Raw genomic sequence first — 27,158 nt, 5'->3', positions numbered from 1 at the left:
CAAACACTAAGTCTAGCTTAGTGGGTCTTGACTCTTCTTGAGAAAGAGTGTCTATGACTCCAAAATTAACCCAACAAGGAATTGGGATGGACCCATGAGAATGGTAGTCCCAATTAACGGGTAAAACCTCGAGAGAGTAATTACCCAACTTGAACCCTAAGTTGCTTGGTTTGTTAGCCTACCCAATTGGTCTCGAGAGAGTCAATTAGGCATAATCACTCTTTCTACCGAGAGGTGTGAGAGTGAGTGCAATCGTGCAACCGTTATAGCATAAGCCCCATAATCATCATTCTTGTATTAGGAATCTCTACCCGTTAGTTGACCACCTAGGTCAATGCCACGACCCTAGTGCCTTTCTCTATCTTGCATACAACCTAGAATTAATATCTTAGCATAATTTAGTTATAATTAGTAGTTGTTAAATTTTAGTTGATAATCATAAAAACCCAAAAATGATAGAAGATCAATTAGAAGCAAATACGCATTTCTAGGCTAAGCAAATATCCAACTCCCTTTCTAGCTCCCTGTGGAAATTGACCCCGATACCACTATTGGGTAAAAATATTAGCACCCACTCTTCCTAAGGTTGAGTCCGCTGCGCGATAATCAGATACATGTCCAAATATTCTACGCTAGAGAACTATATCTAATATGTTAGCTTCACTTGTTTTATTTTCCCTTGCCGCTAGAGCAATAGCTTTGGTCCTCTCATTTTGTAGTAGTGTGTAATAGGTAGATTCCACCATCCTCTTTATCAATCCCCTTCACCTTCCTAGTGTAGAGCTCCTAAAACACACAAAAATCAAGAAAGAATATGGTTGAATACTGCAATTCTTTGGTTAGCTTAGAAACTGACAGTAGATTGTATTTAAATTGAGGAACGTGAAACACATTTGTTATGGTGTTACATTTTGAAATAGAACTAGATCATGCATGTGTGACCACTATAATATCACCATTTGGTAGAAGTACTTTCTTTGGATTTCTTGTTTCACCTATTGTTACCTTATCCAATAAGCCAATATCAGAACCCATGTGGTTTATGGCTCCTGTATCTATGATCCGCTGTCTAAGACAATCAGAAACTAACAAAGTTATATCAATACCTGCTACATTAGCTATTGATGTTATATTTAGCACATAATCAGCATTTGCAATATCAATTCATATTGTCCTTTTGCGAGAGCATTGTTTCCTAGTTGATTTGCATAATTCTCCACACTTGAGTTTGTACTTTGAGAATAATTTTCACTCATATTCTGTTCATATACATTTGTGTTTTTCCCATAGTTGAACGCAGGCATAATAGTTGTTGCTTATTGATGATCTTGAGCAGATGAGCTGTGAGTAGATGAGCCATTTTCTGTTAGTACATTGACATTACAAGTTGCATTTGTCCCTACATTTTCTCTCCTTTTGTTGTTGAAATATGTAGGGTACTCTACAATTTTGTAGCAATTTTCTTAGCTATGACTCTTCATTTTGCAGAATTCATACTACACGTTATAAATCCTTTTGAGCCTCTGATTGTAATTTTGGTTACCTCCAACTCTAGAGTACATTGAAATTTCATAATTTCCCAACTGAGCCATAGGATTAGATCCCAAAATTCCTGTAGTTGCAACAATAGATTCTTGACTTTCATCACTGACAATCAAAGTAAATGCCTGATTCACAGTGGGAATAGGACTTCACATCAAAATCTGGCTCCTAGCTTGAGCATTGGATTCATTCAATTCCATTAAGAATTGATATAGCTGCAGTTTCTGTAAATATACCACAAATTGTTTTGATTTTGGATAATCGCACCCAGGTGCTAGCACTAAAGACTCAAACTCTTCCCATAGATTGTAATGACCCGATAGGTTGCTTTGAGTACTATTGTTTACCTCGAAAATACGAGTAACAACTAATTTGATTTGTGGTTTTAAAGATATGCAATTAGATTCAATACCAATTAATAATCAAGAAATATGAAGTAGAAATGAAAGAAATAAGTGAATTAAACCAATATAACTCAGCAGCAGTGACCTCGAGCTTAGTGACCTCGAGGTGGGTTTAGAGAAATAAGAATAATTAAGCAAGAAAAGTAAAGTAAGAGTAGTAGAGCTAGGGAACACTTCTGATGAACAGTAGGCAAAAAACAGAGAGTATATTCTTTTCTCAATGATTAGATCATCCTACAAATGATTGGGGTCCCCTTTATATAATAGGGGAACCCTAAATAAGGTATATTTCTATTTACAATAAAAAATATTCTTAATACAACTGTCTGAACGCCTAGTACAGAATCGTACAATCCTATCCCGGGATTTGCGCCATGATCATGGGGACGTGGCAGGAATCTAGCTCATTCTGTTACAAATCCTCAACGGTATAATTTCGGGATTGAGCATACTCAGCCACGGTGTACGTCGTGCTTCAGTCTTCGGGCATTGCACTATGTCCTCGAGCTCGGATCTAGTCCCTCAAGCTCGAACTCGACCTTGCCCGAACTCCGACTCAAAATGACCACTCGAGCCCATAGATTGGAGGCATACGATTTCGACCGTTTACAGATAGTCCCCGCATTTCTTAGAGTAGGACGATAAGAAATGAATTGAGTCCTTGATCCTTACCCCGATTTGTTATGACATCATCAGTGGCGTAAGAGACTGAGGAAACAAAAGTTTGGAAGCTGGCCCTTTCCGAGGGCGACTCCACGAACTCTAGCGAGTCCGGCGGTGGGGAAGATTCTGAGGGTGAAGACGCTTCTGTAGATAAAGATCGTGCTGCTTTGGTTTCGTGTTCTTCGTGATTCTTTGATTTTGAGGCTGATCGGCCCTTATGAGGCATTCTTGATCGTGATCTATAACCCTTATAAATAGGTTTATACAAAACTTTTATCCTTGCATGGCTCCGGAATCTGTTACTCTTTTGTGCGTGTCAAAGTGTCTTAGCATAAAATTCCCTTTGAATGTTCACATACTTGAGATGGTAATGGTCGATAATAAGTACAACCCTCGACCGTCTCTGATCAATGGACCCTGAATGATCATTTGAACTTGAGTTTGAGTAGCTCTTAGACCAAAAAGTCGATGAGGTAAGGTAGCCCTTGGGCTTGATGGTTGAGTGGGTATATGCTTCGGACTTGAAATGAAAGAAAGCCCTGAGGCTTTATAGTTGAGTGAGGATTTGCTCGAACTTGAAGTAAAGTTAGCCCTTAGACTTTTATAGATAGTCCCAGAGTGAGAATTTGCTTGAACTCGGGTAGCCCTTGGGATTAGTAATCGAGTGAGTATTTGCTCGAACTCGAAATAAAGTTAGCCCTTAGGCTTTTTTACATTGGCCCTTAGGCTCTTTTAGATCGGCCCTTAGTCTCTTTTATATTGGCCCTTAGGCTCTTTAAGTTGGGCCGATTCGGCCTCTAAAGTGGCTATAATTTTTCCCTCTTTTCGGGTAAAAGACTTAGTGAAAATTTTTGTATGCCTTAGCATGTGTTTTTTTTGTACCCGTTGGGTTTTTCGAGGGTTTGACATATCGGAACCTTATTAGTAACTTGTTTGTGTAATGATAATTGAATACCTTTTGAGGTTTTTTCGAAGGCTGATATTAAGCCTTTAAATTATTCGAGGGCTGATTTTATCGAAGCCCTTTCTGCTTTTGCCGAGGGTACCCGAGTTTAACCGATTTTTTGAAGTATTTGAAGGCCTTTAATTTATGGCCCAAGTCGGACGTCTCTGAGCCGCATTATTTCGGCCGTAGCATTTTACATGACCGTAGTCTTTAATATGGCCGTAGCCTTTTAATATGGCCATAGCCTTCGGGTATGTCTCTTGGAATTGTTTCCCAATAGCCTCTCGAACTTATCTGAAAGGTTAGTCCCCGAGTATGATGGCCTTGACCTATATATCGGGGGGTGCCTCTTTGAGGTCTTATGACTTCGAACTTGGACAGCTCGAGTAGGTAGTCCCCAAGTGTTCGAGATATGCTCGCACTTTGGTAAAGATAGCCCGTGGGCTTTTATGATCGAGTGAGGATTTGCTCGAACTCGAAGAAAAGTTAGCCCTTATGCTTCATAGATATTCCCCGAGTGAGAGTTTGCTCAAACTCGGGCTAAGGTAGACTTTGGGCTTTTGTATTTGTCATGGATTTCGGATGTCTCCAGCCCGCGTTAGTTTGGCCGTAGCCTCTTTAGTTCGGAGCTTTCCCTTCGGGCTGACCTTCCATTTCACTTCGAGCTTGCCCGAAGTGTCAGTCCCCGAGTGGGGTGGCCGTGGCCCGCAAAATCGAGGATCTCCTTTAAGGCCTTATGGTCTCGAAATGTTAGCAGTTTGATTCTATTTGCTTTTGGGACAGCAGCCCTCAAGCATGGGTCACTTGTTCGAATTTCCGCCATGGTCGGCCCTTAAGCCTGTCTACACAACAGATCAAGAGTAAAAAATATGAAAATCTTACAAAGGTAGTGGATATCTACAAGGAAAAGTACTTCTCTTGATAGATGATTGTACATGCACGCATGCTTGGTGTCTAAGGCTCGAGTAACCTACACGGGCACGGTTCATCTAACCGTTTGGCCCTTACAACACTTTCCTATCGAGGCCCGCTGTCACAAAGTGATTTCCGTGTTGGAGAGCAGACATTCAAAGGTAATGCCCTCCAGTATTCGAGGCCTACTGTGGGGGACCTCGAATACTGTTAAATTGCTTTTAGTTAGCACGAACGACGGTTGCCTCGTTAAAAACCTCGCCGGAAAAACCCATTTGGGACAAACACCGGTCTAAGGGAAAAAATGTGCAACACGTGCTTCAAGACCCAGAGCCTCGTGCCGATTTTTATCAATAGCCTGCAAGTGTTAGTTGAAAGAATAGAAAAAATTGGACTGGGGTCTTACCTTTATTCAAACTTGGGATACTTAACGTGATCTTCCTCGGCATCAAGCCACCGTGAGTTTTGACCTCGGTCATTTCTCCTCTCATTTCGTGTGAAGCTTTGCCCGGAACCGCTGCCTCTATAGTCTCCGTTGTACGGTTGGTATCGATATCTATTCGACCTCAACTCTCGATCGATATCCCTTTTGATCCCATCCATGATCCTGATAGGATAAACGGACCCCAAAGGAGTCCCTAGCTGATCGTCTTCGACTCTAATCTTCGAATGATATCGATTATGTACGTCGGCCCAAATGACAGTTGGGTACTCGATTAAACTTTGCTTCAACTGTTGCACTGCGGTGGAACTCTGAGTGTTGAGACCTTGAGTGAAAGCTTGAACAGCCCAGTCATCGGTGACCGGAGGCAAATCCATTCTCTCCGCTTGGAATCGAGATACGAACTCCCTGAGCATTTCGTTATTTTCTGCCTTATCTTGAAAAGGTCCGACTTTCTTGTTGCAATTTTGATGGTTTCGGCGTGTGCCTTTACAAAAGAATCTGCAAGCATAGCAAAAGAATCAATAGAATTAGGGGTTAAGTTATGATACCATATTAAGGCTCCCTTCGATAGAGTCTCCCCAAACTTCTTCAGCAGTATAGACTCGATTACGTCGTCTTCCAAGTCGTTTCCCTTTATGGCACATCTGTAAGAAGTAACATGTTCATTTGGGTCAGAGGTTCCATTATATTTAATTATATCAGGCATACAGAACTTTTTTGGGATGGGCTTCAGAGCTGCACTCTGAGGGAACGACCTTTGTACGAATTTCTTGGAATCCAATCCCTTCGAGATCGGGGGTGCCCCTGGTATTTGATCAACACGGGAGTTATAAGTCTCCACCTTCTTGTCATTGTCCTCGATCTTCTTTTCCCCGGACTCTATCCTCTTAGTGAGCTCTTCGAGCAATCTCATAATAATAGGGTCAGTCCCCGAGCCATTTTCGTTTGACCTCGCAAGCGCCGGTCTAGCACGTCGAGTGTTTTCCGATTCAGCAATACTCAGAGTCTTATTTTGACTTTAAAGTTGAGCAATGGCAATCTGTTGAGCTTGCAGCATCTCGAATATCACTTGGAGGCTAATTCCCCCATCACCCACTCCTTGTGTTCCTTGGCCACCAGGTCGGGCTTCCCTGCGTACACTCCCTCCGGGGTCTATGCCTAAATCTGCGTTTAGAGCAATATGTGAACTAACATCAACTGGTTCCATATTTGGCACATCCCCAGGGTTTATTGGTGGTACATCGACCCCTATATTGTTGTTTTCACGAAGACCTTCATTGTCATGAACATGTGCACTTTGTGAGCTAGACATGTTTCAGCCTGAGAATTAAAAATTCTTGACAAGAAAAAGTGTAAGAATATTGTGTGTAATGAGAATTAGTAAAGAAACAATCACTATTATCTTTAGCCCAACGGTGGGCTCCATACTGTTTACCTCAAAAATACGAGTAACAATTAAATTTGATTTGTGGTTTTAAAGATACTACATGATTAGATTCAATACCAATTAATAATCAAGAAATATGAAGTAAAAATGAAAGAAATAAGTGAATCAAACCAATATAACTTAGCAACAGCGGCCTCGAGCTTAGTGACCTCGAGGTGGGTTTAGAGCAATAAGAATAATTAAGCAAGAAAAGTAAAGTAAGAGCAGTAGAGCTAGGGAACACTTCTGATGAACAGTAGGCAAAAAGCAGAGAGTATATTCTTTTCTCAATGATTAGATCATCCTGCAAATGACTGGGGTCCCCTTTATATAATAGGGGAATCCTAAATAAGGTATATTTTCTATTTACAATAATGAATATTCTTAATACAGTTGTCTGACTGCCTAGTACGGAATCATACAATCCTATTCCGGGATTTGCGCCATGATCATGGGGACGTGGCAGGAGTCTAGCTCATTCTGTTACAAATCCTCAATGGTACAATTTTGGGATCGAGCATACTCAGCCTCGGTGTACGTCATGCTTCAATCTTCGGGCATTGCACTCTGTCCTCGAGCTTGGATCTGGTCCCTCGAGCTCGAACTCGACCTTGCCCAAACTCGGGCTCAAAATGACTCCTCGAGCCCATAGATCGGAGGCATACAATTTCGACCGTATACAACTATCTCCCAATTTTATATTTTTAGACCTTCCATAACTCTATTTGATGAATTATAGCTTGCGTGGATGATCCGTGTCGATTTCCGAAAAGTTTAAATGTGAATTGTTAAAGAAATGTGATTTTTGACTTGGCAAAATGACTAGAGTTGACCACAGTCAATATTTTTTATAAACGATCCCAGATTAGTATTTTGAAAATTTTGGTAGGTTCGTATGATGATTTTGATCTTGTACGCATGTTTGGTTGGGGTACCAGGTGACCCGAGGCCGTTTCGGCGCATAATGTGGAAAGTTGAAAATTTGAGTTTGAACTTTCAAAATCTTGAGTTTTGATGATTGATTCTTGGGTAGACCGGTGTAATAAGCTCCCGCTATACGCGAGGTTCGGGGAAGGGCCGGACACAAAGGTCTATCGTACGCAGCCTTACCCTGCATTTCCGCAAGAGGTTATTTCCGCGGCTCAAACTCGTGACCTCCTGGTCACATGGCAGCATGATGATTGATTCTTGATTTTAGATATTGTTTTGATGATTTTATCTTGACACAAAGTTTGTATGATGTTATTGTACTTGTGTGATTGTTCGAATTGGAGCCCGGGGGGGCTCGGATGAGTTTCGCATAGGTTGCGAACTGTTTTGCATAGCTATTGTGTTTGTTGGTATTGTTGGCCTGCAGATCTTGCATTTGCGAGGTTCTGTTTGCAAAATGCGATCCTCGCATTTGTGAGACAATGCTCGTATTTGCGATGCTCGGTAGGGGCAGGAAAACTTTGCTTTTGCAAAGTCTTGGTCGCTTTTGCAAACTGGAGGGTTATCGTAATTGCGATGGTTGTGTCGCATTTGCGATAATGGGCAGTGGTTGGACAGCTTCACATATGTAAAGTTTTGTTTGCAATTTCGAAGGATTGGACCTTCGCCAATGCGAATGTGTAGCCGCATTTGTGACATTTAGGAGGCTCGGGCACTGGTCGCATTTGCGAACAGTGGTTCGCATTTGCGGACATCACCTGCATCCAAGTAAAATGTTGGGATTTCAGGACTTAACTTATTTTACACCATTTTTTATACCTAGACTCCATAGAAGGGATTTATGGAGAGCAATTTTTTCCCAATTTCATAGGTTAATAGCTTAAACTTATTTTCATTACTTTTTCATAAATTTCATTATCAAAACTAAGATTTCATAGGTTAAAAATTGAGGCTTTGGGTAGCCCTTTGGGATTTTATAAAACTGAGATTTAGACCTCAAATTGAGGTCGAATTTCGAAAAAAATTACATATTTGTACTCGGGGATGAATGGGTCATTGAACCTTTTTCGTACGAGGGTAGTTTCTAAATCTTGTTTTGATTTGTTTGAACAGTAATTGACTAAATTTGGGTGGTTTGGAGGCTTTTTCTTAAAGAAAAGCCGTGTTGAGTTGTTTATCTTGTTCCGAAAAGAGGTAAGTATCGTGGTTAACTTTTATTTGAGGGAATTAGGACTTGATTGGTCTATTTGCTATGTGATCTATGCGTGGAGACAGTGTAAATGCAGAATGACGAGTGTATATGCATTGTCATAAGTTTAAGCATGCGCGGGGGAGGGGGGTATTACTTTATTTTGCATCTTTAATTATACCATATTTTCTTCTTAGTTCATGTTATTATTGTTAGGTGCTCATACGTGATATATGTTTTACTTGATATATGTGTCCTTTCTTGTTACATGCCCTTAATTGTTACATGTTCTAGCTTATTTTATACTTTTAGTTATTATACGCCTTTATTTGTTACATTCTCTTAGATGATTGATGATAAGCTAGGAACTCATATTTTTAACTAAAATTGCACACTCTAATTGCTACACTTTGATTGTATGAGCCTAATTATTAGTACTTTGTAATTATTACGTGTGTTATATTGTGTAGGATGTGATTTCAAGTGAAGAAACAAGTTTGGAGCTAAAATGGATGATTTGGAGCTTTGAAGTCTAAGTGGAGGCCAAGAAATTAAGCCGGGATCACGTTAGGGGATCGAGGACCAAGTCTGAATGTCAAAAGGTGAGAAAAATACACCACTGCGCCACGGGGCACAAGGTGCTTGTGCAAAATTGCTGCAGAGTAGGAAAAGAAACTGCCCTCTGAACTTTCCCACTAGCGCGGCGCCTGTATATTTTTCTTAGAGTAATTTTCCACTTTGGCTTGGAAAGGGTAGTTCCATCAGGACCCGCTTCTACATGGTATAAATACACCAAAAATACATTTTTGAAGGGGCTTTTAACCTACGGAAGATTGGAAGAGCATTGGAGACTCAAAGCACAAGGATTCATCATTCTTTCCTCAACTCAATACCCGAGTTTGGATTGAATTTATATTTTCTTACTTTTCAACTTTATTTGTGATGACTTTCGCCATTATTATGGAGTAGTTTACTTTAGGGTTTGACGGATATGGTGTTTTGATTCATATTTATGGATTTTAACTCTAGTTCCTTGTATGAATTCGTTTATAGAGCTTTGAATTGATTGCAATTTTGTTCACCGCATTATTTAATCGAAAGAGGAATAATTTGGATAATTATCTTTGCATTATTTTGTAAGTTTAATTCAGTGATTCTTTTAAGTAACCGAAAGAGCTTGTTGAATTGTTGATTAAATCAAGTTAGGAGAATATTCGAGAGACGTGAGACTAGTCTATTAACGTTTTCTTGCATATCTTCACAATGCTTTATATCAGTTCACCTCGTAGAATTAAGAGTTAATCCAGAGAGAAGTCTTGGCTACATGATTGAACTAATCATCAAGTGAATTCTAGTTCAATTCACTCTAATCTCATGTCTTTACTTGTCTTATTACCTTTCTTTGTTTTATGTTTCACTTTACTATGTTATATCGGATTATCTTAGAGAATTATGCGTCTTTGTTCCCTTTTACGTTATGTTGTGAGATTCCCCGTAGTAGGTTGTTATTATATATATTGGATTGGGTTGTACGCCGCAATAGTATTATTATATATTGCATCACAGTATTAACACATATTGGATCGGGTTGCACACTGCAACAATATTATTATATTGGATCGGGGTGCACGCTACAACAGTATTATTATATAATTGGATCGGGTTGCACGCCGCAACAATATTATTATATACTGGATCGGGTTGTACCCGCAACAGTGTAATTATATATTAGATCAGCTTATGTGCCACAACGATATTCGTATTAATATTTGGGATCAGGTTGTGCGCCACAACGGAAAGAATGTTATGTAATTATTCTTGATTGTTATGTAGCAATATCGTGTTGTGTTATGAGGTTGCGACATGATGTTATTCTCGAGCCCTCTGTTATCTACTTCTTTTATTCTGTTCGTTGTTTAATTATTCGTTTCTCTAAATTGTAATGTGTCTCTGCCTAATACTCGTATAGGTTTACAGTGAGTGACTTGTCATTGCCTCGGCACTACCTCGTCAAGGTTAGGCTCGATACTTGCTGAGTACATGGGGTCGGTTGTACTCATACTATAATTCTGTACTTCTTGTGCAGATCCCGATGATAGCTTAGCGACGTTCAGAGGTGATAGCTTGGACTTTCTCAGAAGACTTGAGGTGGTGCTGCTTGGCATCCGCAGACCCTAGAGTCCCTTCTTATCCTTTTTGTTGTTTATCTTGTATGAGACAGTTTTGTATTTCCTTTCGGACTTATATGTAGTATTCTAGTGGCTCATGTACTTGTGACACCAGATTCCAAGAATAGTCTTAGACAGCAATGGTTATGGATTTATTATACATTTTGTGAGATTTCACTCTTCATTTCTTATTATTATGTTTTTAAAATTGTTAAGCTACTTTTATCGTTTAGCTAATGTTGGCTTGCCTATCAAGCGAATGTTAGGTGCCATCACGGTCCCATGATTGAGATTTTCGATCATAACAAGTTGGTATCAGAGCCCTAGGTTGCATAGGTCTCATGAGGCATGAGCAAGCTTGGTAGAGTCTTGAGGTTTGGTACAGAGACATTTGTACTTATCTTGTAGAGGCCATAAGGCGTTAGGAAACTTCACTTTCTTCTTTCTCTATCGTGATTTGTTCTATCATGAAGTTTGAATCATTTTTCTTATTCTCTTGTAGATGGTGAGAACACATGTTCCGTTCGCTGCTGATTAGGAGCCAGAGCCCCAGGTTGCAGCCACAACTAGAGGTAGAGGCCGGGGCAAGGGCAGAGGTAGAGGTAGAGGCAGAGCTCAGCCTAGAGCACACGCAGCGACACCAATAGTTGAGCCTTAGATAGCTCAAGATGATAAGTGTAGACATGTGATTTTTGACCCTCCCCAAGATTTTACATATTTTTAGCATAAAATATTTAGTTTAGGTTTAATATCGTTATTTTAAATAATTTTGACTCTTTTACTTTATTTCGTCACAAAAATAAAAATTACAAAAAAATATTTTAGCTTACGTATCTTTCGTAAATTTAAATAAAAAATATACAAAAAATAGTACCTTATCTTTGTATGATCTTGAAAACACAAAAAATAGTTTTATGTTTTATAGTTTAGTTCAATTAATTAAAATTAGTTTTATACTTTTATATTATAATTGTATATAAGTTTAGAAGGAGGAATTAGTTTTAGGTTGGTTTATCCCGTATTTATAAATCTTGTAGTCCATTTTTTTAGTCTTTGGCCCAATTTCCTAGCCCATAATCCCTAGGCCCATACCCCTAACCTAATCCCTACCCCTATATAATAGTAGCTAAAACCTAAATATACAAACACCCTATACACCAAAAAAAAAAAAAAAAACCCAAAAATCTGCAAAAGGAGACGGCGGCAACACCCTTTTCTAATTTGGATCTTCCCAAAAAGAGATACCAAATCTCAAAAAGAACACCTGACTCCTTCACAAACTTTGAATCCAATTAAAACAAAAGAGCTTCTGCCATCTCAACCCTCCATCAACAACCACAAGAATGGAAAGTTAGCAGCATGATTTCAAAAAAAAAAATTAAAAAGGGGGTGATACGTTTATGCTCCTTCCTTCTCGATTTCAGTTTGGTTTCAGAAATAGAGTTTGGTTGAAGTTTCTGTCAGATTTTCGAGGTCGTATTTGGGTCCGGATCGTCGGTCCTCTTGTTTTGATCCGATTTCCTTCTCAACAGTAAGGTTTGGTTTCTTCCATTATATTCTCAAATCAATTCTTAAGCATGTGAATAAATAACTTTGATTTGGGTGATATGTGGAAAGGGATTGAATTTCTTTTATTATGTATTTAGTTCATTTAATGATTAATTTTTTGGAAGTGTTCTAAGTTTGTTGCAATTGAAATCATGGTATTCTTTTGCCACGAGGAAATATGTACTGAATGTTTCAGCTTTCTTTTTTTTTTTTAGTTATTAATTTTACGTTTAGATTGGTGAATAATCTTTGAGCTTAAAATTTCCATTCTTGTTTGAAGAACGTGAATCGTTCTTAGTTCTGTTGGAACTAAGAATTGTTATTTTTTTTTACTAAATGTTTAGTTTAGAGTAGTCTTTCTGCTTCTTGTTTCATTCGTTCTCGAAGATTTTATTTTTGAAAAGTATTAGTTGTATAACTTTGTAGGATAATTTAGTCTTGTCTTTATGAATATGCTACCATTGTGAGTTATCGTTTATCCTTAGAATTCGAGGCGCGTCGTTTAGCGAATTTTCTACGGCCCTCACAAAGTTGAAAACGCGTAGTTGCTTTAGGCGCGTAATCTTAAAATTACCTTCCTAAACTCGGGTGCGCATTTCACGTCCAAATCTTAATAACGTTGAATAGAATGTGTTTCGGATTGCGGGTGCATTTCATGTGACGCGGTCCAAAATATATTTTAGACGACGTTAGATCTTCTTTAAAATAAATAAAAGCGGTTTTAAATTTAAAATGCACATAGGTTTGAACATGTACTAAAACCAGATAATAAGCCCTTTATAATAGTTTAAGCGACCGTGCTAGAACCACGGAATCCAGGGATGCCTAACACCTTCCTCCGGGTTAACAGAATTCCTTATTCAGAATTTCTGGTTCGCAGACTTCAAAAGGAAAGTAGAAAATTTCCTCGATTTGGGATTTAAAATAAACCGGTGACTTGGGACACCAATAAACTATTCCAAGTGGTGACTCTGAATAAAATTGAATAAATAATCTCATTTCGAATAATGTCACTTAAATTGGAAAAACTCCCTTGTACTACCTTCGGGTGCGTAAAAAGGAGGTGTGACAGCTCTGGCGACTCCGCTGGGGATCCAAACTCAGAACTTCGGTTCAGGGTTCAAGAATTCGAGCTTAGAATAGTTGTTATGATTGGCTTTATCTGTTATATGATTTTCCTACATGTTTGAGCCCAATGTGCTAAATGCTTTTACCGCTTTGATATTTTGTGAATTGTATATAAACTGCTACGAAACCCTTTCTCTCTCTGAGTCTTCTAAATCATGGAGAAGGGTGCACTTCGTGTGACTTCTCTTCTGTCTAGAGTCTTATCCTATTTTAGAACGAGGTTCGGACAAGTTGCAAAGCCGGTGAAGCTTCTGTATTCCCGGTACGCTGCTCCCCCCCCTCCCCCCCCGGCTCGAGTTGTCCGCTCGGGTAAGCCAGGTCTAGAACAATAAACCCAGGTTTTAAACCTAGTATAACAAAGCCTCATGCCGGATCCCTAGTAGGAACGTCTTGTTTGCATCAAGTGCATTTGACTTAGGAGACTCAACACAAGGGTTGGGTCTGTCTAGGATAGGTGTACCCAAATAAAAGACCATCCTGATGCATCTTACATGCTACTTGCGTATCTGTCTGTTCAGACTTGCATGCTGACTGGCTTCTAGAATAGGGAAAGAAAATTAAAAAAAAAAGAGAAAAAAGAAAATCAAAAAAGAAGTGAGAGGTAGGTATTTAGAAAATTCTGAAACTCTCCCGAAATTCAAAAAAAAACAAAAAAATAAAAGTCATTTCAAAATAAGTCATGTCTTTCTTGTTCCGTCAAAATGGGAGAACTACGCGGGTCTGATTCTCACCGGATGTGGGATACGTAGGCAAACCTCATCGGTTCCGGCCCACAATTTTCAAAAAATCCAAAAAATATTTTCCTTTAGTTCCTTCTTTAGAAAGTCTTTCTTTTAGGCCCCAATTTTAAATAAAAAAATACAAAAATATTTTCTTTTAATCTCTCTCAAAATCCAAAAATATTTTCATTCTTCTTTCAAAAATTGAAAAGAAAATTCAAGATTCGAAAATATTTTCTTTTCCTTTAGAAGCATTTCTTTCATAAATTCAAAATAAAATTCCAAAAATCCAAAAATATTTTCATTCTTCTTTAGAAGTTTTTCTTCGAAATTCCAAAAAAATAAAAATAAATAAAAGGTCGATATTCGAAAAAATATCTCTTTTCTTTAGAAATCTTTCTTAAAAATTTTGAAGAAAAATCAAAATCCAAAACTATTCTCTTTCTTTAGAAAAAATAAAATGAAAAATTCAAAAAAAAAAAGTTAGTTTATTTACTTTATTCTTGATCTTCCCGAACTACGCAAGATCTGATTCATGTTCCCACATGATACGTAGGCAACCCACGCCAGGTTCGATCAACCATTGAAAAGAAAAGAAAAAGAAAAATGAAAAACAAAAGTGAAAATGTTGATAATAATAAGGACTGACTGAGTCCATTCTAACATGCCTTTTATTTTGAATAGTGAAAAAAGTTTGAGGTGGTCGGTTTGTGGTAAGCGGACAACACAAGATTCAAGGAAAAATGATAACTGACATCGAAGTTGTTACAAGTGCTCAAGAGACTCCGGGTCAGAGGGTTCGACAAGAGTCTACTGTGGTTGAGGAAAATAGAATATTGAAACAGCAAATGACCAAAATGTGTCAAGCATGGGCCAATGGCCAAGGACAACCTTGTCATGAGTCACAATTTGCTACCCAGCAAGAGCAGTACCACTCTTCTGAGTACCACTCGTACTCGTTTGATCTTCCTGCAAACATTGAGAAGCCTGCCCGAAAGATGGTACAGGAAGGAATGACCCAAAGAGTGAAAAGCTTAGAACAACGGTTGAAAAACATGCAAGGGTTGGCAGGTCAAAAGAGTGTTGCCTTCAAAGATCTATGTATGCTCCCCGATGTCCACTTGCCGCCTGGTTTCAAGACTCCCAAATTTGAAAAGTATGATGGACATGGAGACCCCATAGCCCACCTGAAAAGGTATTGCAATCAACTGAGAGGTGCGGGAAGAAATGAAGAATTGCTGATGGCTTACTTTGGGGAAAGCCTTACGGGAGTAGCCTCCGAATGGTTTATGGATGAAGACACGTCTCGCTGGTATGTCTGGGATGACATGGCACGGGCCTTTGTCAAACAGTTCCAATACAACATCGACATTGCCCCAGACCGCATTTCCCTTTCAAATCTAAAGAAGAAACCAACTGAAAATTTCAGGGAATATGCCATTAAATGGAGAGAACAAGCAGCTAGAGTTAAGCCACCCATGGATGACCACGAGCTAATCACTGTCTTTCTTCAGGCCCAAGAGCCAGATTATTTTCAAAACATGATATCCGCTGTGGGTAAATCTTTCTCGGAAGCAATCAAAATGGGGGAAATGGTTGAGAATGGTCTTAAAGACAAGTAGAATTATAAGTCAAGCAGTTCTCAAAGCCGCAACTCAGGTTGACCAGATTGAATCCGATAATTTTGGTGACACGAATGAGAAGGTTGAAGAAATCATGATGACATCAGGGTCGAGAAGAGGTCCCAGGAGAATATCTCGAAGGTATGATCAGCCTCCTCAGGTTTTCCATGACTCCACCGAGCAATATTATCCACCTCAGAACCCTCAATACTCTGTTGTTGCACCTCAGTATGATGCCCGGCCACCAAGACACCCTAGAAAAACGCGAGCACGAGCACCGCAAAATCTCCACTAGCCTCCCCAAAATTTTCAAGTGCCCTATAACCCACATCCAAGCCAGGGGTATAGAAGGGAACAAAGGTTGAAGGATAATTTTACACCAATAGGAGAGTCCTATGCAAGCTTATTTGAGAAGTTAAAGCATTATGACATGATTGCACCCATTCCTTCAAATCATGGGGACCCACGTGCAAGAAGCTTTGACCCTTCCAAAAGGTGTGAATACAATTCCAATGCTCAGGGGCACAATGTTGAAAGTTGTCGGGATTTGAAAAGAGAAATAGAAAGGATGATCCAGGAAAAACTAATTGTGATCCAAGACAGTGACACCCAGAATATCGTGCAGAAACCTTTATCTGCACATGATGATGCACACCTTGTGGGGATGATGCCTGGTGACATGGAGTATGAGAGTCCTCTCGAGAGCTTGCGGACTGAAATTGGAGAAGGCCATGGTGATTCTGATGAGTAAATTTGTGGCTAAATGTCAAGATTAGGAATTTAAAAGTCATTCTCTCCGTATTAGGAAGGAATCCTGGTAGCTTGTTTTGATATTTTTTCTGTTATCTGGGTTATTTCTGGGTTGTGATCCAGATTTTATTTGTTTTATTGAGTCAAACCCTTCTATCCTTCTATTCTGTTGGTATGAGTCATGTCTGTCTATTTTTGTTGCTATTTTCATTATCCGGGTTATTTAGGGCTGTAACTCGGATTTTAGGTTGCTTGTTTAGTTGTCAAACCCTTCCGTCCTTATTCAATAAAATACAGTTTGTCCTTTCGTGTCATTCTATTCCTAGTTCTTTTCTCGCTAGTTCTAATGACATGACATGCATGCGGAAATTTTGGCCAGATCTTAGAAAACTGATTTAGTCTTGAATTGCATAAGTGAGAAAGAGACACTTTTGAAGAAGAATAGACACGTGAAACATTTGGAAAATAAGCATGAGCGAAGTTTACATGGAACCAAAGCAGCCATGCTCATGGAAGTTAAGGATCTCTACCTTTTGAATCATTTGAGAAGACCGGGCTCAAGGATAATCGGACGGGTTGAAGTCTGTTTAGCACTAAGATATAGAAAGTGTTTTTCAATAGAAGGTGTATTCCAGACAACTTGAAATGGATCAGTTAGTGGCAAAATGCATCTTTTACATCAAGACAAAATCCAAGAAAAGTCACTCAAATTGACAATGGTTATTCACAGCGAGGAAAGTATTGCTCATACAACTTTACACTGAAAAAGACCCAAGAAGACAAGCATGTTCATCAATGATGTGATCGCGAAAGGATACTATAATTGGCGTTCTCGAGGCTGGGAGGCCCTTTTTCTGCTATCCAAATACTTTATAGCCTTTATTACCTCTTTTGAGCCTGTGTTATTTTCTTTGACCACCCTCTTTTGGAATCAAGTTTAGAGTCAAGAGTCAAAAAAAATGAAAAAAAAACGAAAAAAGAAAAAGAAAAAAAAAGAGTCCATGTCCCAAGAATACAAACTGGGGCAATTCATAGAAAGTTCAAGTGAAAAAAAGAAGAAGAAAAGAATTGTCAAAGGTCCATGCCCTCAAAAATAGAAGCTGGGGCAAATTAAAAAAAAAGAGAAAAAAGAAAAAAAAAAAAAAAGAGAAACAGAAAGAAAGATGAATTATAGTTAGGTCAAATATTTGAACTACGTTAGACCTGATTCCTTTAAAGGATACGTAGGCAGCCTCACGGTTCGGTCCAACCAAATAAGAATTCAATAAAAAATCCCAATGGTTGAAACTGGGGCAAAGGTTTTATTTCACTTTTGAAGAGCCGATTCCAAGAGTTGTAAGTCCATAACCCCTCATTTTTGAGTGTACTTTGAGCCTTCATGCCGACCTTTCTTTCCAACCCTCTCCAAAAACCTTCCCGATAAGACCTCCCGATAAGCCTTCAAGAATGCCAAGAAAAGCATGCAAAGAGCAACGGTTGTCACGCGACATAGAACACTGTCAAGTTGCTCACACAAGAAGCAAAAGAAAAAGGAAAATAAAAGAAAAAATGAGAGAGTCTTGCTAGTGAAAACCCTCACGGGCACTGTAAGACGACGGTAAGCAGAGATGAATAAATGAGAGAGACTTGTTGGTGAAAACCCCTCGGGCACTACTTGTCGAAAGTGAGTCGTGAGGCTGATGCGAGGAATTAGCATAAACAAGTCCGACTTCAAAGGTCATAAGAATGGTAAAAAGGAAGAGGTAGGGGTTCCTTTGGTAGAGGCCATCCTATTAGGATGGTACGATCAGCTCTACAGGTCACACATGGTACTTCAGGCAGTCATAGTGCTTATGGACCTCGATCTAAGCAACTAGCATTGTGCACCTCCAGCTCCTATTAGTGCACTATCGATTCAGACATATTACAGTGGTTATTCGGGTCATCAAGTCAGTCTCAAATTAAGAAGCCACGTTAGTTGAAAGGATGCTTTGAGTGCGGAGATATGGGTCATATCAGGAAGTATTGTCCCATGATGCAAGTCAGCATGTCGCAGCAGGGTACTCGTGCCATGATTCCAACACCGGTTGCTTCACCACCCGCTCAGCCAGCTAGAGGCAGGGTCAGGTAGCCCGAGGCATAAGCCAGTCAGTTAGTAGTGGAGGCCAACCAGTGAGAGGTTTTCCTAGAGGCGGATGACAGGTTGGTGAGTCTCATTCTCGTAATTATGCATTTTCGGGTCGTCCCAAGGCAGAGTCGTTCGATGCAGTTATTACGGGTATTATCTCAATCTATCATAGAGATGCTTCCAGTTTGATCTGGGTTCTACATATTCTTATGTGTCTTCATATTTTTCTTTGCACTTGAGTATGCCTCGTGATTCTCTTGATGCCCATGTTTCTGTATCTACACCGGTTGGAGATTCTATAGTAGTTGATCGGTTGTACCATTCTTGTATTGTCATTATTAATTATTTTGATACTATAGTTGATCTTTTCTTGTTGAATGTGGTGGATTTTGAGGTCATTCTTGATATGGATTGGTTGTCTCCGTATCATGCTATCTTGGATTGTCATACCAAGTTAGTGATACTAGCCATGCCGGGGTTGTCTAGGTTAGAGTGGAGAGGGACCCTCGGCCACTCCACTAGCAGAGTGGTTTCATATTTGAAGGCTCGACGTATGGTTGATAAGGGGTGTCTAGCGTATTTTACTTAAATCTGGGATTCTAGTGCGGAGGCTCCTCCTTTGGATTCGATACCGGTTGTGAGTGGATTTTCAGAGGTGTTCCCTACATATTTGTCAGTTATGACACTTGATAGGGATATTGACTTTTGCATTGGTTTGGTTTCGGGCACTCAGCCTATTTCTATTCTATTGTACCGTATATCTCTAGCCAAGTTGAAGGAATTGAAAGATCAATTGCAAGATTTGCCTAACCAAAGGTTTATTAGACCGAGTTTATCACCTTGGGGTGTGCCAATATTGTTTGTTAAAAAAATGGGATCGATGAGGATGTGCATAGATTATCGGTAGTTGATAAGGTTACCATCAAAAACAAGTATCAGTTGCTTACGATTGATGATTTATTTTACCAGCTTCAGGGTGCCAAGGTATTTTTCAAGATTGATTTGAGATCTGCCAACTATCTGGTGAAGATTAGAGCATCGGATGTCCATAAGATAGCTTTTAGGACTCGGTATGGTCATTACGAGTTCTTAGTGATGTCATTTGGCTTGACGAACACTCTATTAGCCTTTATGGATTTGATGAACAGAGTGTTCAAGCCTTATTTGAATTCCTTTGTGATTGTCTTCATTAATGATATTCTGGTTTACTCTCGTAGTAGAGATGAGCATGAGCAGTTACCTTTTTGGATCATTTTGTGTCTTATAATGGTATCAAGATGGATCCTAAGAAGATTGGGGTTGTTCAGAGTTGGGCTAGACCTACTTTAGCTACAGAGATTCGGAGCTTCTTGGGTTTGGCAGGCTATTATCGTTGTTTCGTGGAGGATTTTTTATCTATCTCATTCCCATTGATCAAGTTGACTCAGAAGGGCGCTCTTTTCAGATGGTTTGATGAGTGTGAGGAGAGTTTTCAGAAGCTCAAGACCGCCTTGATTACAGCCTCGGTGTTGGTGTTGGCCACAGGTTCGGGGTCTTACATTGTGTATTATGATGCATCGCGTATTGGGCTTGGCACAATATTGATGCAGGATGGTAAGGTGATTGCTTACGTGTCTAAAGGTGCATGAGAAGAACTATCCTATGTATGATTTGGATCTAGCAGCCATTGTCCACGTGCTCAAGATTTGGAGGCACTATCTTTACGGCGTGCCATGTGAGATCTACACCGATCATCGGGGTCTCCAGCATCTATTCAAGCAAAAAGATCTTAACTTGAGACATCAGAGATGGTTAGAGTTATTGAAAGATTATGATATCAACATATTATATTATTCGGGGAAGGCAAATGTAGTGGCTAATGCCTTGAGTAAGAAGGTGGAGAGCATGGGTAGCTTGGCATTTATATCGGCGGTGGATAGGCCATTAGCCATGGATGTTCAGGCTTTTGTGAACTAGTTCGTGAGGTTGGAAATTTCAGAGCCTAGTAAGGTCCTCGCTAGTGTTGTGGCGCAATCATCTTTGTTAGAGCGCATCAAGGCTCGCCAGTTTGATGATCCTCACTCGTTGATGTTAAAAGATACAGTGCAGCGGGGCAATGCTAAGAAGTTCGTGATTAGGGAAGATGGTGTTATGCGGCTTCAAGGTCGGATTTCTGTTCCAAATATTGATAGGTTAAGAGAGTTGATCCTTGAGGAGGCTCATAATTCACGGTATTTCATTCACCCAGGTGTCACGAAGATGTATCATGACTTAAAGCAGCATTATTGGTGGCGAAAGATGAATAAAGACATTGTTAGACATGTCTCTCGGTGTTTGAATTGTCAACAGGTGAAGTATGAACATCAGAAGCCTGGTGGGTTAACTCAAAAGTTGGTGATACCGGAGTAGAAGTGGGAGCGCATCACTATGGACTTTGTGGTAGGCTTGCCACAGACCTTGAGGAAGTATGATGTTGTTTGGGTCATTGTGGATCGGTTGACTAAGTCCGCACATTTCATTCCGGTGATGACTTCTTACTCTTCAGAGCGGTTGGCTCAGATTTACATCATGGAGATTATCCGCCTATTGGTGTGCCCATTTCTATCATTTCAACTGTGACACGCAATTCACTTCACACTTTTGGAGAGCCTTGCAGCATGAGTTAGGCACGCGGGTTGAGTTGAGTACCACATTTTACCCTCAGACAAACAGGCAGTCCGAGCAGACCATTTAGATTTTGGAGCATATGTCGAGGGCATATGCTCTATTTATTTTGGGGGGTAAGTGGGACTAGTTTCTACCTCTAGTGGAGTTTGCCTACAACAACAGTTATCAGTCGAGTATCCAGATGGCTCCATACGAGGCCTTATATGGGAGGTGATGTCGTTCTCCAATTGGATGGTCTGAGCCTGGTGAGGCTAGATTATTGGGAACAGAGGCGAACGTGATTTAAGAGTCTTCGTACAACATAGTCTAGGCAAATGAGTTACGCTGATAGGAACGCTGGGGAAGTGGCTTACATAGAGGGTGAGAAGATCATTTTCCGAGTTTCGCCGATAAAGGGCGTGATGCATTTTGGGAAGAAGGGCAAGTTGATCCCGAGGTTTATTAGACCATTTAAGTTCTTGGAGAGAGTTGGGGAGGTTGCTTATAGGCTTGTATTCCCTCCTAGCTTAGTAGGGGTACATCAGGTATTTTATGTTTTCACGTTTCGGAAGTGCCATAAAGATAGGTCACATGTTTTGGACTTCAGCACGGTGCAGCTTGATAAGAATTATACTTATGAGGAAGAGTTGGTGGCAATTCTAAACCGGCAGGTTCAAAAGTTGAGATCTAAAGATATTCCTTATGTGAAAGTGTGTTAGAGAGGTCAGCCGATTGAGGAGGCTACTTGGGAGTCCGAGGTCCGAGTCCGACATGAGGAGTAGATATCCACATCTTTTTACCAGTCCAGGTACATTTCTATGTCCGTTTGAGGACGAATGTTTCTTTTAAAGGTGGAGATTATAATGACCCGATATGTTATTTAGAGTATTAGCTCTCCATTTTATATTTCGTGAATAGCTCTATTTGATGATTTATGACTTGCGTGCATGGTTCGTATCAATTTTCGGGAAATTTAAATGTGAACTTCTAAACAAAATGTGATTTTTGACTTTAGAAATGGCTAGAGTTAATCACAGTCAAGATTTTTGGTAAACAATACCGGATCGGTATTTTGACGATTCTGTAAGTTCGTATGATAATTTTGGACTTATACACATGTTTGGTTGGGATCCCGGGTGACCCGAGGCCGTTTCACCGCTTTATGTGGAAATTTGGAAATTTGAGTTTGCACTTTGAAAATCTTGAGTTTTGATGACCAATTCTTAATTTTTGATGTTACTTTGGTGATTTTAGCTTGCGAGCGAGTTTGTATGATATTACTACACTTGCCTGAATATTCAAGTTGGAGCCCAAGGGGCTTAGATGAGTTTCGGATAGGTTACGGACTGTTTTGCAAAGTTGTTGTGTTTGCTGGTGTTGCTTGTCTACAGATCTCGCATTTGCGAGGTTTTGTTCGCAAATGCGAGCCTCACATTTGCGAGACAATACTTGCATTTGTGATGCTGGGCGGGGGCAGGAAAACTTCGTTTTTGCGAAGTCTTGGTTGCTTTTGCAAAGGTTGGGGGGGGGGGGGGGGTTATCGCAATTGCGATGGTTGTATCGCATTTGCCACACTAGGCAGTGGTTGGATAGCTTTGTATATGTGAAGCTACATTCGCTTTTGCGGAGGATTGGACCTTCACAAACGCGAATGTGTAGTCGCATTTGCGACATTTAGGAGGCTCATGCACGTGTCGCATTTGCGATCAGTGTGTTCGCATTTGCGAATGCAGTTGGGTAAAATATTGGGATTTCGGGACTTAGCTTATTTTACACCAGTTTTAAGACCTAGACTCCATAGAGGCGATTTTTGGAGAGCAACTTCTTCCCAACTTCATAGGTTGGTAACTTAAACTTATTTTCATTCAATTTCCATTACTTTTTCTTCCATGAATTTCGTTATCAAATCTAAGATTTCATAGGGTAGAAATTGAGGTTTTGGGTAGAATTCAAGAATTTTTTAAAATTGAGATTTAGACCTCAAATTGAGGTCAGATTTCAAAATATATCACATATTTGGACTGGGGTATGAATGAGTAATCGAGATTTGATCTTAATCTAGGATTTCGACCACATGGGTCCGGGTTGACTTTTTTTTTTATACTTTTTCCAATTATGTTAAAGACCGAACCTTTTTTGTATGAGGTTAGTTTCTAAAGCTTGTTTTGACTTGTTGAACAATCATTGACTAAATTCGAACGGTTTGGAGGCTTATTCTTAAAGGTCCGCGTTGAGGAGTTGATATTGTTTCGGAAAAAGGTAAGTATCGTGGCTAACTTTGATTTGAGGGAATTATGACTTGATTGTTCTATTTCCTACGTGATATATGTGTGTGAACGTCGTATATGCAAGGTAGCGAGTGTATCCGGGGTGTATTACTTTGTTTTACGTCTTTAATTATACCATGTTTTCATCTTAGTTCATGTTATTATTTGTTAGGTGCTCATACGTGATACATACTTTACTTGATATATATGTGTCGCTTCTTGTTACATGCCTTTAATTGTTACGTGTTCTAGGTTATTTCGTACTTTTAGTTATTGTACGCCTTTATTTGCTACATGTTCTTATACATGATATTAGGTCGATGTTTTTACCTGTCTTATGTCTTTACTTTTCTTATTGACTTTATTTGTTTTATCTTTTACTCTATTATATTATATTGGATTGTCTTAGATAATTATGCATCTTAGTTCCCTTTTATGTTATGTTGTGATATTTGTCGTATTTGGTTGTTATTATATATATTGGATCGGGTTGCACACCGCAACAGTATTATTATATATTGAATCGGGTTGCACTCCGCACTAGTATTATTATATATTAAATCGGGTTGCACGCAACAGTATCATTATATATTGGATTAGGTTGCATGCCGTAACAGTATATTATATATTAGATCCGATTTCACACTGATATTATATATTGGATCGAGTTGGATGCTGCAATAGTATTGTTGTATGTTGGATCGGGTTGCACGTCGCAATAATATTATTATATATTGGATCACGTTACACGCTGCAACATTGTTGCATATATATTAGATCGGGTTGTGCACTGCAACGGTATTGATATTGATATTTGGGATCGGGTTGTATGCTGCAACGGGAAGGATGCTATGTAATTATTCTTGGTTGTTATGCACGAGTACCGTATTATGTTATGAGGTTGTGACGTGTTGTTATTCTAGGGACCTCTGTTATTTACTTCTTTTATTATGTTCCTTATGTAATTATTCGTTTCTTTACACTGTTATTGTTTCAAAGCCTAATACTCATACAGGTTTACAGTAAGTGACTTGTCATAGCATCGTCACTACCTCGTCGAGGTTAGGCTCGATACTTACTGAGTACGTGGGATCAGTCGTACTCATACTACATTTCTATACTTCTTGTGCAGATCCCGGTGTTGCTCCCAGCAGCGTTCAGAGGTGATAGCTCGGACCTTCTCATGAGACTTGAGGTAGTGCTACTTGGCGTCCGCAGACCCTGGGGTCCCCTTCCTATCCGTTCTTTTGTTTATCTTTTATTAGGCGGTTTTGTATTTCCTTTTAGACTTTATATGTAGTATTCTAGTGGCTCATGTACTTGTAACACCAGATTCTGGGAATAGTCTTAGACAACGATAGTTATGAATTTATTATACATTTCATGAGATTTTACTCTTTATTTCTTATTATTGTATTTTTTTTAAAATTATTATACTGCTTTAATCGTTTAGCTAATGTTGGTTTGTCTAACAAGCAGATGTTAGGCGCAATCACGGTCCCATGATTGGGATTTTAGGTCGTGACACAAATCTTTAAGTCTTGAAAAGTAAACTGACACAGATGATGTTTCCTGAGATGGAGTTGCTATCTCCTTGTGTAGATTGAAAGTTCTTAATCCATAAACTTTATTGAGTCTTTCCGGGAGATCTTCCAGACTATTTGAGCACTTGATTCATACATGATCCCTCCAAGAAGGCCTTTAGCCACTGAATTCATGATCCAAGAAAGCACAATAGTATTGACTTGTTTCCAATAATTCCACATTGTCTCTGGAAACCTTTCTTTCTTGCAATGTACCATCAACCATGCCTAGTTCATTTCTTCCTAATAAAGCAACTCGCATAGACCTAAATCAGATATAATAGTTCTCAACACCAGTCAATTGGAAAAAGATAATCTGAATTTCACTCACATCGACTGAAATAGGGGATGATTATAATCAATCCAAATGGCATGATTCCCAAAATTTTGAGTCACATACTCAACATTGATTAGTCTTGGATTCTGCCCCAATTTTTCTTCATTTAATATCATTTTTAGTCCTGGATTCTGCCCCAATTGTTCTTAATTTAATGTCATTTTTCTCCTTTCTTGTTACTTTAAGATTTCATAGATCTAATGACAAACACTTTCAGAGAATATAAAAATAGAATCAAGATCGAAAAGCAAGCTAGAATTTCGAGCTTGAAAGCTCTGATAATATGTTCTAATTCACTGTGTATAAATGAATTAAGCTTTAGAATTAAGAAGAAGGTAAAATCTTGTTGAGAGAGAGAAGAAATGTAGAAGAATTTCATTCCCTAAAAATCAACATAATACTAGACTACAAACCGACTTTACATACACTCCTTAACAATGTATTTTCTAATAACTTAACTAATTCCTAACTTCACTAACGGCTAACAATAACTTACCTCTGTAAAGACTTTTACACCCTTATTAAACTTCAGGATAGAAGAGCCATTTTTTGTCTTAAATCTGAGAGTAGCTGGACTACAGTATTTCTATACGGGAAATTGACATCAAGTGACGACATATAATAGGAATTGATAAATTTTTATTCAAAAATTAGGATTAGCAACTCAAGTCCAAGAAAAAAAGGCATTTTATAACCAAATCCCAAGAAAACCAACAAAGAATATTTCGCTTCTATATTAATGCTTAAATTAGGCTAGTGTTTGGACATAAATTTGGTTGAAACTTGAAAATTGAGTTTTTAAAGTTGTGTTGAAGAATAATTTTTGAAAGTTAAAGTTGTGTTTGTACATGCATTTTTATTTTAAAAAAAGTTAAAGTTTTATGAGTGGAAGAAAAAATTTCACCCAAAAACTGTCCTAAACCAGTTTTTGGGAACTTGAAAATTTTTAATTATTTTTTTAAACTGATCACTCTTAACTTATTTCTTGGTTCTCTCTATTACATGAACAAAAATTTTTTCAAATATTTTTCAAAATAAGGCGCCAAAATCTATGGCAAAACGGATCCTAGGTATCCCTCAAAATGGTAATTATCTACTCTTCAAAAAACCACCATTGAAAAGCTCCACTATCGTAAAAATTTCATCGAAAACTATTATTTTAAAAGCAATCATCATCACTTTTGTCCACAGATACTCACACCTTTTTTCCACTCTCAACTTATTTCCCGGTTCTCTTTTTTCTCTCAAAACCCTATCTGAAAGAATCATCAAATCATTAATAAATATCGCTTAAAACCCAACAAGACAACATTGTCAGCGGATTGACTGATTTTTTCTATGTTGGGTTAATTTTTGCTACTTTTTTCTTTTTGTGAAGTTGACTCAGGTGTTATGCACTATGATACACAAAATAATACATCTAAAATTGTGCTATAGACTGAAATATTGTAACGACCCGACGGTTATTTCGAGAGTTATAGCCTTGTTCTTCCATTACCTGGTTCTGTTGTGTTCTTCAGCTGTATTTTGACTTATCGGGTTAGTTGGTTCGGGTTCAGAGTGATTTTGGAGTGAGTTGAGACACTTAGTCTCTTGTGAGAAGGTTTAAGTTGGAAAAGATGACCGGATGTTGACTTATGTGTAAACGATCTCGGATTTGAATTTTGATGGTTCTGTTAGCTCCGTTAGGTGATTTTGGACTTGGGAGCACGTTCGATATATGATTTGGAGGCCCGTGGTAGAATTAGGCTTGAATTGGCGAAAGTTAGAATTTTGGAGATTTTGGTCGGTAGTGGAAATTTCGATATCGGGATCGTAATGGATTCCGAAAGTTGGAATAGGTTCGT

The 27,158-nt window shown here is 38.9% G+C and overlaps 1 long non-coding RNA gene across 1 annotated transcript; it reads left to right on the top strand.

Annotated features, from left to right (window-relative positions):
- Positions 1-11,783: 11,783 nt before the first annotated feature.
- LOC109221232 lies at positions 11,784-24,780 on the top strand. The gene is made up of 2 exons (XR_002067210.1): positions 11,784-12,161; positions 24,524-24,780. It is a non-coding gene; the product is annotated as an uncharacterized LOC109221232 (long non-coding RNA).
- Positions 24,781-27,158: the final 2,378 nt, after the last annotated feature.

Source organism: Nicotiana attenuata, unplaced genomic scaffold (assembly GCF_001879085.1).
Source record: "Nicotiana attenuata strain UT unplaced genomic scaffold, NIATTr2, whole genome shotgun sequence".
Lineage (NCBI taxonomy): Eukaryota > Viridiplantae > Streptophyta > Magnoliopsida > Solanales > Solanaceae > Nicotiana > Nicotiana attenuata.
This window is presented reverse-complemented; position numbering and strand designations above follow the sequence as displayed.